The sequence below is a fragment of the Hordeum vulgare genome, chromosome 5H, assembly GCF_904849725.1.
Source record: "Hordeum vulgare subsp. vulgare chromosome 5H, MorexV3_pseudomolecules_assembly, whole genome shotgun sequence".
NCBI classification, from domain to species: Eukaryota; Viridiplantae; Streptophyta; class Magnoliopsida; order Poales; family Poaceae; genus Hordeum; species Hordeum vulgare.
The window spans coordinates 274,070,414-274,084,585 of record NC_058522.1 but is presented as its reverse complement, the minus strand read 5'-3'; positions in this window follow the sequence as shown (position 1 = coordinate 274,084,585).

The window sequence follows — 14,172 nt, the reverse complement described above, 5'->3', positions numbered from 1 at the left end:
AGCACATGGCTCTTGCATCAAGGCAATTCTGGGGAAATAAAAGGAACTCAAGACCAACCTTCAACAAGAACAACTCAAGTGGTTTCAAACCCAAACAACGAGTAAGGACATGTTATAACTGTGGCAACGTGAGTCACTTCGTGGCAGAATGTCCATATGAGAAGAGAGAAGACAATGGAGGCAAGCTCATTCGCAAATACAAAACCAAATCATTTCCAATCAAGAACAACTTTGTGAAGAAACCTCACCCAAAAGGAATGGTGGCCCTGGAGGAGTATCCTTCTGATGATGATGATGATGATGATACAGTGGCAACGGCAACTGTTGCTATAGCCACTACCCCTTCCCAGAAGGTGTCTCTCTTCAACGCCCCCAACGAGAACCACATCACCAAGTGCCTCATGGCAAAAGGTACCAATCAGGTAACTTCTATCATTAAGACCAACATTACTTCTGCTCCTTCATTGTTAAATTGTGTAGAAGATAGTGATGTTGGAGAACTTAATGAGCATGATCTTGATAAGTTTCTATGCACTATTAAGGGAGAAACCAAGAAGCATTTTGTTGCTCTCTTGGAACAACTGGGTGAGGCCACTGACCTTATTGAGTCTCATGAGGAGACCATCTCCGAGCTTCATGGACATAGTCGTGACTATGCCGATGAAAATGCCGAATTATCTAGTACTCTAGAAGAAGAGCGCACTCTTCGTTTGGCTCTTGAGGAGTCATATAACGATGACTGCACTAAAATGCAAAAGAAACTGGATCATGATGTTGTTCTTACTCGCATGCTTAAATCTGAAAAGTATGCTCTTGAGGTTGGCCGTGACAGACTCAAAGAAGAGTTTGACATACTTGACAAGGCCCACAAAGCCTTGAAAGGTGCTCATTTCGCTCTGAAAGAGTCTCATGATCAACTCCAAGCAAAGCTTACCAAGGAGATCTCTACTTGTCCTCCCTTTGTGCTAATTGATAATACTTGTGCAACTAACCCTTGTTGTGAGCATGTTCATCTTGTGGAAGAAAATGCCAAGTTAAAGGAGAAACTTGAGAAGGGCCTTGTGTCATGCAGACAAGGTGAGAAGAGTCTGAACGATCTCTTGAGCACTCAAAAGGGTGTTGTAGGAAAGGAAGGAATTGGACTTACCTCCAAGTCAAAAGGTAAAAGAAAGAACAAGAGCAAACGATCTCTCACCCTCATGGACATCTTTGTCAAGGAGGGTGAGGGGACTCAGAAGGTGAACAGGAACAAGGTGGACTATGGGAACCTCAAGAAGGGCAAAGCCGCTCTTACTAACACAGCCGGCAAACTCAATTCCTCTTATGTGTTATGTTGTGCTAGTGATGGGCATGTTTATGCCAGATTTATTGGTTCCTACGATGAAGATATTGAATGGGCTATCTGGGTTCCTAAGACCCTTGTCTCTAACATGAAAGGACCCATTAAAAAATGGGTACCTAAAACCAAGCCTTGATCTATTGCAGGAGTTTGCTTCCGGTGGGGTGTCATGGTTGCTCGATAGTGGAGCAACAAATCATATGACCGGAAGCAAGGACTTAGTGGTGGATGTGCACCCTTCTCCATCTATGCCCACCCATGTCCAATTCGCTGATGCATCCTCGTCAAAGGTATTGGGATTTGGTAAGGTGGTCATCTCTCAAGATTTGTCTATTGAGAAGGCCATGCTTGTTGAGTCTCTTGCCTACAATTTACTTTCCGTTCGTCAACTTGCAATCATGGGTTTTTCCACATTCTTTAATATTGACACTGTGGTCCTCCTAAGGAGCAAGACTCTTAAAGTAGCCTATGTTGGACATGTCGAAAATGGTCTCTATGTGGTAAACTTTTCAAAGCGACCCACTAAGACTGCGACATGTCTAATGGCTAAAGTTGACGTGGGCTAGCTTTGGCATCGCCGTTTTGCTCATGTCAATATGAGGTCTTTGCAAAGTCTTCTGACAGGGGACCATGTTCGTGGACTAACAAATGTGAGCTTTGCTAAAGATCGTGTTTGCAGTGCTTGCATTGAAGGAAAGATTCATGAAACTGCTCATCGTCCAATAACTCTTATCTACACTAAGAGGCCATTGGAACTTCTTCACATGGATCTGTTTGGTCCTCCAACATTTGATAGTCTTGGAGGCAGAAAGTATTGCTTAGTCATTGTTGACGATTACTCAAGATATACCTGTGTATATTTCTTCAAAAGGAAGAGTGAAACTCAACAAACGGTCATCAACTTTGCCAATGAAGCGCAACGTCAACATGAAGCAAAGATCTTGATGATTAGGAGTGACAACGGCACCGAGTTCAAGAACTATACCCTAGATGAGTTTCTAGGTGATGAGGGAATAAAGCACCAATATTCTGCACCATATACCCCTCAGCAAAACGGCATGGCAGAAAGGAAGAACCGGACCTTGATAGACGCTGCAAGAACAATGATGGCAGAATTCAAATCTCCATACAACTTCTGGGCAGAGGCCATCAACACAGCATGTCATGCGTCCAATCGGCTCTACATCCGCAAAGGCTTGAACAAGACTCCGTATGAGATTCTAACTGGAAACAAACCCAATCTCAAGTACTTCCGGGTATTCGGTTGTAAGTGTTTCATTCTTAAAAAGGGAGCTCGGTTAGCTAAATTTGACTCTAGAGCACATGAGGGTATCTTTGTTGGTTATGCTACAAACTCTCATGCTTACCGTGTCCTCAACAAGTCCACCGGACTAATTGAGGAGACGTGTAACGTGGAGTTTGACGAAAATAATGGCTCCCAAGTGGAGCAAAGTGGTCTTTGTGATATAGGTGATGAAATTCCTCCCGAAGCCATAAGAAGAATGGGGATTGGTCAAATACTCCCCATTGAGGAACCCCTTATGGCCGAAGGAGAAGGACAATGCTCTACTCAAGTGGAGCCATCACCCCCACAAGCCCCACACGCTTCCGATGAACAAAGAGAAGACTCTCAACAAGTTGATCAAGCTCTCGGTCAAGATCAATTGCCTAACAATGGTGATATGCCCACTCAAGCACTACCCCAAGACCTTGAACCAACACGAGATCAAGATCAAGAGCAACCACTAATACAAGATCAAACTAGTGAACCTGCTCAAGTCGAAGGACAAAGTGATCAGGACACTGTCTCACAATTCCCTTCTGGAGCTCCAACAACCGGCTCAAGACGCAAGGGCAAACAAAAGATACAAGTCGATGCTCCCCTGTTATCTAATGAAGAACTCTTGGAGCGTCGAGCAGCCAAGAATGCGAACAAGCTGAAAGCCAAGTCACATCTTATGAAGAATGTTCTTGGTAGTTTAAAAAGGGGAGTATCTACCCGTCAACAGCTTTGGAATTATTGTGAGCATCATGCGTTTGTCTCGTATTGTGAACCTCAACAGGTACAAGAAGCGCTCGATGATGAGGATTGGCTTATGGCCATGCACGAAGAACTTAACAACTTCGAGCGCAACCAAGTATGGGATCTAGTGCCACGACCAACGAAGGAACATAATGTCATCGGGACCAAATGGATATTCAAGAACAAGCAAGATGCAAATGGAATTGTGATTCGAAACAAGGCAAGATTGGTGGCTCAAGGCTACTCCCAAGTCGAGGGTATCGACTACGGTGAAACCTTTGCCCCTGTCGCTCGTCTAGAATCTATTCGCATGCTACTTGCTTTTGCTTCTCATCATAACTTCAAATTACAGCAAATGGATGTGAAAAGTGCATTTCTTAATGGTCCTTTAAATGAGTTGGTATATGTCAAACAACCCCCGGGATTCGAACATCCCAAGCTCCCCAATCATGTGTACAAACTCAATAAGGCACTCTATGGTCTTAAACAAGCCCCACGCGCGTGGTATGAGTACCTTACTGAGTTGTTACAAGATCGTGGGTTTGAAATTGGGAAGATTGATCCCGCTCTTTTTACTAAGAGGGTTAAAGGGGATTTGTTCATATGCCAACTATATGTTGATGATATTATCTTTGGCTCTCCTAACATTTCATTCAATGAAGAATTTGCTGCGCTAATGACTGAGAAGTTTGAGATGTCCATGATGGGAGAGTTGAAGTTTTTCCTCGGATTCGAGATTAAACAAGGTCTAGAAGGGACATTCATCAAACAAGCCAAGTACAGTCAAGACATGCTCAAACGGTTCGAGCTCGAAGATGTCAAACCGGTCAAGTTTCCCATGCCAACCAGATGCAAGCTTGACAGTGATCCCAATGGTAAAGCAGTGGATCAAAAGGTATACCGCTCCATGATTGGATCCCTCCTTTACCTTTGTGCATCTAGACCGGATATTATGTTGAGTGTAGGGATATGTGCACGGTTTCAATCCGCACCAAAAGAAAGTCATTACATGGCTGTCAAACGAATCTTTCGATATTTGGCTCATACCCCAAACTTTGGCCTCTGGTATCCCAAAGGAGCAAACTTCAATCTAGTTGGCTATTCTGACTCAGATTGGGCTGGAGATTGTGTGGAGAGGAAGTCAACATCTGGAGGGTGCCAATTCCTTGGTCGATCTTTGGTAAGTTGGTCTTTAAAGAAGCAGAACTGTGTCTCCTTATCATCCACCGAAGCTGAGTATGTGGCAGCTGCAAGTTGTTGTGCACAATTGCTATGGATGAGGCAAACTTTAAAGGATTATGGTGTCACTTGTGACAAAGTGACTCTTCTATGTGACAATCAAAGCGCCATCAAGATTTCCCTCAACCCAGTGCAACATAGCAAAACCAAACATATTGATATTCGTCATCACTTCATCCGTGAACATATCAAGCTAGGTGATATTGAGGTTCACTTCATTCACACTGAAGAGCAACTTGCAGATATTTTCACCAAGCCACTTGATGAAGCAAGGTTCCGGGAGTTAAGGCATGAGCTAAATATCATTGATTCAAGTAATGTGGATTGAAACTAGGCATATTGCACCTCACTTCACATTCCATCTTGGTCTAGATGTAGGCATGGACATAGGGGGAGTGTTGTTCTCTCAGTAAACTCTCCCTCCCCCTATTATGCGTAAATCAATCTAGTCTTTCACTTTAGCCATTGTCAAATGGTACTTGTGCTTCAAAGACGAGCATTGGTCATGAACCCAAGGATAATTCTTCGCGGTGTCATATCATTGTCTCAAACATAGGTGGCCACGGCCACCGCCCCTCCATCCTCTCGTGCGTATAAAGGAGAGGATATACAATGACAAGTCAGTACATTTTCTTGGAAGTCATCCCTTCTTACTCACTTGTCATATGCCCAAGTCCCTCTCTTTTCTTAAAGCCGCGCTGCGACATTTGCAGCGGTACTACCGCCAGGGTAGCGGTACTACCTCCAGGGGTAGCGGTACTACCGCCAGGACCCCAGCGGTACTACCTCCAGGGGTAGCGGTACTACCGCCAGGACCCCAGCGGTACTACCGCCAGGGGTAGCGGTACTACCGCCAGGACCACAGCGGTACTACCGCCAGGGGTAGCGGTACTACCGCCAGGACCACAGCGGTACTACCGCCAGGGGTAGCGGTACTACCGCCAGAGCTCAAAATCTAACTCGGCCGGCTGGAATATTTCTAGGGTTTCGAGGGGGAGCGATACTACCGCCAGGGGGAGCGGTACTACCGCCAGGACCCCAGCGGTACTACCGCTGCACTCCAGCGGTACTACCGCCAAGTCAGCGGTACTACCGCTGCACCCCAGCGGTACTACCGCTGTCCGTACCCCTTGGGCTATATAAAGGGAGGGGGAGCCCGATTTTCAATCTGTTTCTTCTTCCTGGCGGCTCCTCCCTCCCCTACCCCGAAAACCCCCCGATTGGATCTCACTTCGTGGAGCTATTTCTCCCCGTTGGTGTGGAAAGGCTGCTTCACTTCTTCTTCCTCCTCCAAAGCCATGAATCCCGGTAACAAAAGCTTCTCCCTTCTTCTATTTTGTTGTTCTTCGTGTTCTAGGGTTAGGAGCATTGGGGATTGGATTCATCTTGTTGATCCTATGGTTAGTTATTGGATGGCATGAAGGAATTTTTGAGGGGAGTATAGGTCCAATGGTTGTTGTTATGATTGCTGCCATGGTTTAGGATTTCACCGTCTTAGATCGAATATTTGAACTTTTGGATTAGATCTGAAACGTGCTCTCTCTTGCCTAGGCATGTTTGCACCTCGTATTACTATGTGTTCCTCTTGTCATTAGGGCTGGGGTGTACGCCTTAATGTTCATATTCAGTCCATGCCCTCGAAAACGAGTTTTACATGTGTAATCTGAAAGTCAAACCCCCAGCGGTACTACCGCCAGGGGGTAGCGGTACTACCGCTAGGCCCCAGCGGTACTACCGCTATGACCCCCAGCGGTACTACCGCCAGGACTGGCGGTACTACCGCCAGGCCCCAGCGGTACTACCGCCGGGGGTGGCGGTACTACCACCAGAAGCATTCACGGTGTATTTTCTCTTTTGCTTAGCAATGCATGTTTTCGTTTTCTGCTCTTTCAAGATCCATTGCCTTGACTTTTCTTGTCGCCTCTTTTTCGCTTTGTGGTCTGTGTCACAGGTGGCTCTGCTCGCCGTTCGAACCCCCTACGGGACACGGTATCCAAACAGTTTCGCAACACAGAGGCGCCCGAGGGGTCTGCCACGTCCGGTCTTCCCCCTAAGAAGAAGTCCTTTAAGAAGGTCGCTCACAAGGACAAGAGGGTGAATATCTGCACAATGTCTCCCAAGGATTTTCTGCAATTTCGCACCAAGAACCACTATCTGCAGGAGAGGGAGAAGATCGATGGTGTTGAAAATGTCTGGGTTAAGGACCATTGCAGGATATATCGAGATGTCATTGCAAACTTCAAGAAGAACTATGTCTCTGTCCAGTGGATTGATCTGGCACACCTTCAGCGGCACACAGAGTACTTTGGTGATGCCCTTGCTTTGATTGACAAGATGGGCCTCAAAAACATCATCTCCTTCAAGACGGATTTTGACCCCACGGCAGTTGCTCAGTTCTATGTCACAGTTCACTTCTCCCCTGATGAACAGCGCTCCATGATATGGATGACTGGGCCACAGAAGATGACTGGTTCCTGGACAGAGTTCATGCAGTTCCTGCACGTTGATTTTCAGGGTGCTGACACCCCTCTTGGGCTGCGTCCTCACGCTCCAGCCCCCACTGATAAGGGCATCGCAAAGGACAGACTGCAGACACTGTATCTGAGGAAGGGGGTGCTTCCCAAGCACCTGGACATCATGCACCGCATCTTTCGGAACACCCTCTTCCCTCGGAGTGGTAACTTCGATAAGGTCCATGGCTCCTTGGCTGAGATGTTGTTACTGTGTGAGGAGGCTATGTCTATGGAGTCTGCTCAACTGGATATTGCAGATGTGATGTTCACAGAACTATGGAACTGCATCATCAACCGTAAGGTCCCTATCTACGGGCCTTACCTGTTTGCATACATCTGCCATAAGTGGCAACAGGCGTTTCCGGATGAGGTGCTCTACGCACAGTCTGACTACATTGTGCATGACCCAATCAAGCTGCGCGTCAAGGACAAGTGGGCCAACCCATCTTCATCTTCTCAGCACATGGACACTGATACAGAGACAGCTGCTGGTAGAGGACCTGCCTCTCAGTCCCGCTCGTCTGCCATGCCATCTTGGGCTATCAAGTTGCAGGACAAGATGAAGACTCTCTTCTGTATGCAGGCCAAGGGTCAGTATCAGACACACGTGGCTCAGAAGCAGAGCCGCCAGAGACATAAGCGTGTTCTCAGGACCTTGGATGTGGACATCTCCAGTGGCTCAGAGGACGACATCACGCCTGAGGCCACGTGGATGCAGGCTCAGGGGTACCAGTGGTCGGGTGATGAGGCGCAAGATGAGGAGGAGACTAACCAGGAGGGGACCGACGAGTCTGGTGATCCTGAGGACGAGGAGTAGCTACCTGTGACATTAGGTGTGCCCCCTTTTTGGTGTCTTGTGCCAAAGGGGGAAAGAGTCTAGGGATTTGATTTCATTCGATCTTGCATTGCTTTGCCTTATTTGCTTTGAACTTGGTTTGCTTCGTTTGCTATCTTGTGTGAGACATGATATTTCCTATGTGAGATTAGATTTATTTCCATCATATGCTGTGAGTCATATGTCATATATCTCTATCTTTTTACTCTCATATTATTATCCATGCAAATCCGGTATTGTCATCAATCCACCAAAAAGGGGGAGATTGTTGAGGCATAATTTATGCCTAAGTAATTTTGGTGATTGATGACAGTACCGTACAGGACTAATCGTGTGTGTCAAGGTTTCAGGCAACATTCGTCAACGGCACAAGACGACACGACTCCTCTCTTCGGGAACGGAAGCATGGCGCTATCCTAGATTCTCTTCATTTGAGTCATAGGAAAGCCGTACTATTAAGAGGGGATCCGTAGTGGAAAGGTTTGGGTGGAATCTATCTTTGCACACGCACACCTCTATTTTCTCCCTTTCCTTTATCCTTGGAGCGGCCCTCGCCGTTTTGTTCTTTGCGTCTCGGCAAAATGGTCCCCAGCGGTAGTACCGCTGCAGCCAGCGGTAGTACCGCTGGCTGGCGGTAGTACCGCCAGGCTGGCGGTAGTACCGCCCGGCTGGCGGTAGTACCGCCCTGGCTGGCGGTAGTACCGCTCCAGGTGCCCTGTTCCACGTACCTAGTGGTAGTTCGTGGACGGACCCTTTTGCGAAGACTTTCTCGGCGGTAGTAGTGCTTATGCACTACCAAGGGCCAGCGGTAGTACCGCTGGTTCCAGCGGTAGTACCGCTGGAAGGGCCAGCGGTAGTACCGCTGGTGCCAGCGGTAGTACCGCTGGAAGCCCCAGCGGTAGTACCGCTGCATCCAGCGGTAGTACCGCCAGGCAGCGGTAGTACCGCTCCTTCCCAGCGGTAGTACCGCTGGATCTCGGGCAGAGAGTGGGAAGACGGTCTGAATTTCCCCCCCACTATATAAAGGGTTCTTCTAGCTGAGGAACCCTATCTCTTACCTCTCTAAGCTCCATTGTTGCTCCACAAGCTTAAAAGTGCCCGGTCTCTCTCCCTAGCCAATCAAACTTGTTGATTCTTTAGGGATTGGTTGAGAAGGCCTAGATCCACACTTCCACCAAGAGAAAAGTTGATTCCCCCACCTATCCCTTGCGGATCTTGTTACTCTTGGGTGTTTGAGCATCCTAGTCGGTTGAGGTCACCTCGAAGCCATATTCCATTGTGGTGAAGCTTCGTGGTCTTGTTGGGAGCCTCCAAGCTTTGTGTGGAGTTGCCCCAACCTTGTTTGTAAAGGTTCGGTCGCCGCCTTCAAGGGCACCTATAGTGGAATCACGGTACCTTGCATCGTGCGAGGGCGTGAGGAGAATACGGTGGCCTTAGTGGCTTTTTGGGGAGCATTGTGCCTCCACACCGCTCCAACGGAGACGTACTTCCTGTCAAAGGGAAGGAACTTCGGTAACACATCCTCGTCTCCATCGGTTCCACTTGTGGTTATCTCTAACATTTACTTTGTATTTGCTTTTCCTTGTGACAATATCTTACTTGTCTTAATAGGTCTTGTTGATAGCTTCTATAGGGGTCACCTCTTTGTCATATTATTTGTGAACCCGTATAGTGTTTACCTTAACTTGTTAAGATTAATTAAAAAGTGGTCGTTGTCTATTCACCCCCCCCCTCTAGCCAACCATATCGATCCTTTCACACCATGACCTCTCTAATGATGCGTGAGTAGTTCACCATAGACCTACGGGTCCATAGCTAGTAACTAGATGGCTTCTTCTCTCTCTTGGATCTTCAATAGAAAGTTCTCCATGATCTTCATGGAGCTCTATCCGATGTAATCTTCTTTTGCGGTGTGTTTGTCGAGATCCGATGAATTGTGGATTTATGATCACATTATCTATGAATCTTATTTGAGTTTCTTCTGATCTCTCTTATGCATGATTTCATATCCTTGTAATTCTCTTCGAGTTGTGAGTTTTGTTTGGCCAACTAGGTCTATGATTCTTGCAATGGGAAAAGTGCTTGGTTTTGGGTTCATACCGTGCGGTGACCTCACCCAGTGACAGAAGGGGTAGCGGGGCACATATCGTGTTGTTGCCATCAAGGGTAAAAAGATGGGGTTTTCATCATTGGTTTGAGATTATCCCTCTACATCATGTCATCTTGCTTAAAGCGTTACTCTGTTCATCATGAACTCAATACACTAGATGCATGCTGGATAGCGGCCGTTGTGTGGAGTAATAGTAGTAGATGCAGAAAGTATCGGTCTACTTTTCTCGGTCGTGATGCCTATATGCTAGATCATTGCCTTAGATATCGTCACGACTTTGCACGGTTCTATCAATTGTTCGACAGTAATTTGTTCACCCATCGTGATATTTGCTATTATGAGAGAAGCCTCTAGTGAACACTATGGCCCCCAGGGTCTACTCCACACCATATTTTCAGCCTTACACTTTTTACTTCGTTGCTCTTTCCGCCTTCAGATCTCACTTTGCAAACAATCTTAAAGGGATTGACTACCCCTTTGAAGCGTTGGGTGCAAGCTTGTTTGTGTTTGCGCGGGTACTTTGGACTTGACGAGGCCCTCCTTCTGGATTGATACCTTGGTTCTCAAACTGAGGGAAATACTTACTGCTCCTATGCTGCATCACCCTTTCCTCTTCAAGGGAAAAACCAACGCAAATCAGAGAAGTAACAAGAAGAATTCCTAAGCGCCAGGGAAGGACTTTTGTTGCCGCAACACCATGTCATAGCTTTCGATCCAAGCCGTTGGATCAAGATTTGTCATGTAATTTGGCACATTACGAGGTCCCTTAAAATCCGTAGGCATGCTCTCGTTGCATGGAGCTGGGACCAAACATGGAACTCCGATTGTTCTCGTGTTCAACACGCTACTCACCGATGCTGAAAGAGCTACTGTGGGCGGTTGGTAAGCCCCCTGATTTGCTACCCGAGCTTCTCGACGGGCCCTTGCTTCATCCACAATTACCTGAACATCGTTGGGTGGATTATCCCAGGACGGGTTTCGACGTTGCTCGCTGCTAGAGAAGGCTGGCGACTCCACATGCCGGCTATAGCTACGACTCGGCACAGGGGTCGAATGCATGCTCTGCCAACTATATAAATATTGAGCTTGTTGAACCATCGTTGTCTGCAACACCTCAATGGCATTCTGGGTTCCACCGCAACTGGGGAATCACCAGCAATAGGCAGCACCATAAGCCTGGTTGCCGCTGCCACCATATTATCCATCGGGTTGGAAAAGTGTCCTAGTAGCGTCACAAATGTTGTGGCATTGTTTGCAAGGGGGCGGGCCTCACACCGGCTCTTCTCACTGCGTCGGCTCTGGCCGGTTAGGATGAGCGGCAGCCCTTCCCCTGAGAATCTTAAGAGTTAATTGGGGCATAGCCGCCGCTGCCGGAGTGCTTCGGCCTTCTCCTGGAGAGTTGAACATATGTGTCGGCTCTTAGATCGAGGGTAAACGACTCTTGTGTCTCCTCTGAAACTACATTAGATGCGTGTCCATCAAGATTGAGCTGCCACGCCTCCGTCTTCAGACCTTCCGCTTCCGCGTTCACTTGGGCTTGTAGGGCAGCCGTCCGGGCGTTCTCGACGTTAATGTCCTCCCGAGCTTTGGTCATCTGTGCTTGGATCCTCGGAATCTCTTCCTTGAACTTTCCCTGGTTGTCCACAATGATCTCAATCCCTAGTAAGGTAGTTAGGGCAATCATCAGTTGAGCCAGTACTTGAGCAAGCGGCCTAATCAAACTGGCTGCCCCCAGAACCGGAGCCAAAAGATCAGTCGTTGCTGCTGTCCCAACCATCGTAGAATTGGGGGCCGATGTCGTACCAACCATGAATATGGCGGCTTGGCACGACGTCTCATAAGGGTCTGGAATACTGTTGCCATCAGAAAAGCCCCCGATCCCGGTGTTTTCGAGTTGAGACACTGAATCTGTCTTTCTGGTCGAGGATTCATCATCTGAATAAATAAGAGTATCTCCTCGAGACACAGAGTTGTCCCACAATCTTGTGACTTGCACAAATCTAACAAAAACATGCTTATGGCCGACTTGAGGACAAGCGGGTTGTGCGTACCGAACCGACTCGATGATGTCGGTGTAGTAGTCCGGCTCGGGTTCTCACCCGTCGATCTTGCCGATGCAGACATGAATCTTGCCGAAAGGAACCCAGTACCCGTACTCGATTGAGTCATTCTCGGGACCCCAGCCAACATCGTCGATGTAGATCTTTCCGTGGCGTCTCTTTTTCATCCTACCAATAGCGTATCTCTCGAGCCCTAGGAAAGAGCCCTCTTAGAACTCGAAACCACCATGGGCAGGCCCCACGGTGGGCGCCAACTGTTGTGGTTTTGCCACGACATATGTCCTATGGTAAGGACTTAGACGTGAGTCCATCGAAACGAGGTGGTTAGTGAAAGCACAATTTCTCCCTAGGGTGGTTTTGATAATTGATCACAACATATGCATCATTGGACTAATGTGTTTTCCAAGTATATTTCAAAAAAGTTCAAAAGATGTTATGGCTTAAGGTTTATGTGTTGATGCCCGTGTTTGTAAGGGCAAGGAGATCACCTACTTCGTGAAGATCTACCGTGAGTAAGGCAAGTCCTCTGTGGACGGAAGCCGTGGTGGGATAGACAAGGCCGCTTCTTTGTGGACCCTCCATGGATGGAGCCCTTCATGGACTCTCGTAGCCTTTACCCTCCGTGGGTTGAAGTCTCCACTAACATGGACATACGATAGCTCCACCTATCGGAACCATGTCAAAAATCTCCATATCAACCTTACGCGTTCGATCCCCCAACCTTACTCCTCTATTTACACTTGCATGTTTATTTTCTGCTGCTATACTATTAGAACTGCATGTGTAGGGTGTGCTTGACATGTTATAACTGTCGTAGCTACCTCTCAAGTAAAATTTGGGAAAAGGAAAAAAATTATCTTGTCAAGTAGTCTAATCACCCCCCTCTAGAGATACTTTCGGTCCTACAAGTGGTATAAGAGCTTTGGTGTTGTTTAGCAACCTAGGAGAGTATGACATCTAGTGAGGGAAATTATCATCGTAGAGGTCCTTACTTCGATGTCACTTATTTTGCTAGTTGGAAGCATAGAATGAAGATGCACATTCTTGGCTTTAATCCTTATGTTTGGGCTGTTATTCGTGTTGGTGCGCAAGGTAACTTCTTTGGAGAAGGGCATGAACCAGATCATGATGCGACAGCTGATGAACTGATATCATCTGCAACTGTCTTTGCCCCAAAGAATTCAACAAAATCAGTCATCTTGAGAATGCAAAAGAGATTTGGGATACTTTGGTTGATATGCATGAATGTAGTGATTCTATCAGAGAATCTAAGTTGGATGTGCTTCAAAGTCAACCTGACAAGTTAAAGATGAAGGATGGTGAAGGTGTCGCTGAAATGTACTCTAGGCTAGCTCTCTTCACCAATGAGATTGCCGGCTTAGGAAGCGAAGAGATGACCGACAAAATCATCACCTAGAAGATACTTAGAGCTCTTGATGGCAAGTATGACACAGTGTGCACATTGATTCAAATGATGCCAAATTACAAAGATCTCAAGCCAACTGAAGTCATTGGTTGGATTGTTGCTCATGAGATGTCACTCAAAGACAAAGATGAGCTACACAACAAGTCAACCGGTGCTTATAAAGCTTCATGCGATGCTGCCACTACTTCAAAAGAAAATCTTGTCACTTATGAAGATATAAGCCTCATGGTCAAAAAATTCAACAAGTTCTACAAGAGTAGAGGCAAAGATAGAAGCTCAAGTTCAAGACACGATGAGAAGCGTTCGTCAAGTCGTCATCGAAACTGCTACAATTGTGGGAAACCCGGACACTACTCAAATGAGTGCTCGACTCCCTACAAAAGAAGAGAAGAGTCACCTCGAAGACGAAGCTCAAGAGATGAGTCACCTCGCAAAGAGAGAAGGAGTAGAGAATATCACTATGAACAAAGACACTCACAGAGAGGCAAGGAAACGGAGAAGAAGGACAAATACACCAAGAGAAGTTCAAGAAGAAGGCATCAACCTCATGTTGGTGAATGGGTTTCTAGCTCCGAATTTTATCACCATTCCGAGAGAAGCTATCACTCCCACTACGACTATAGTCAA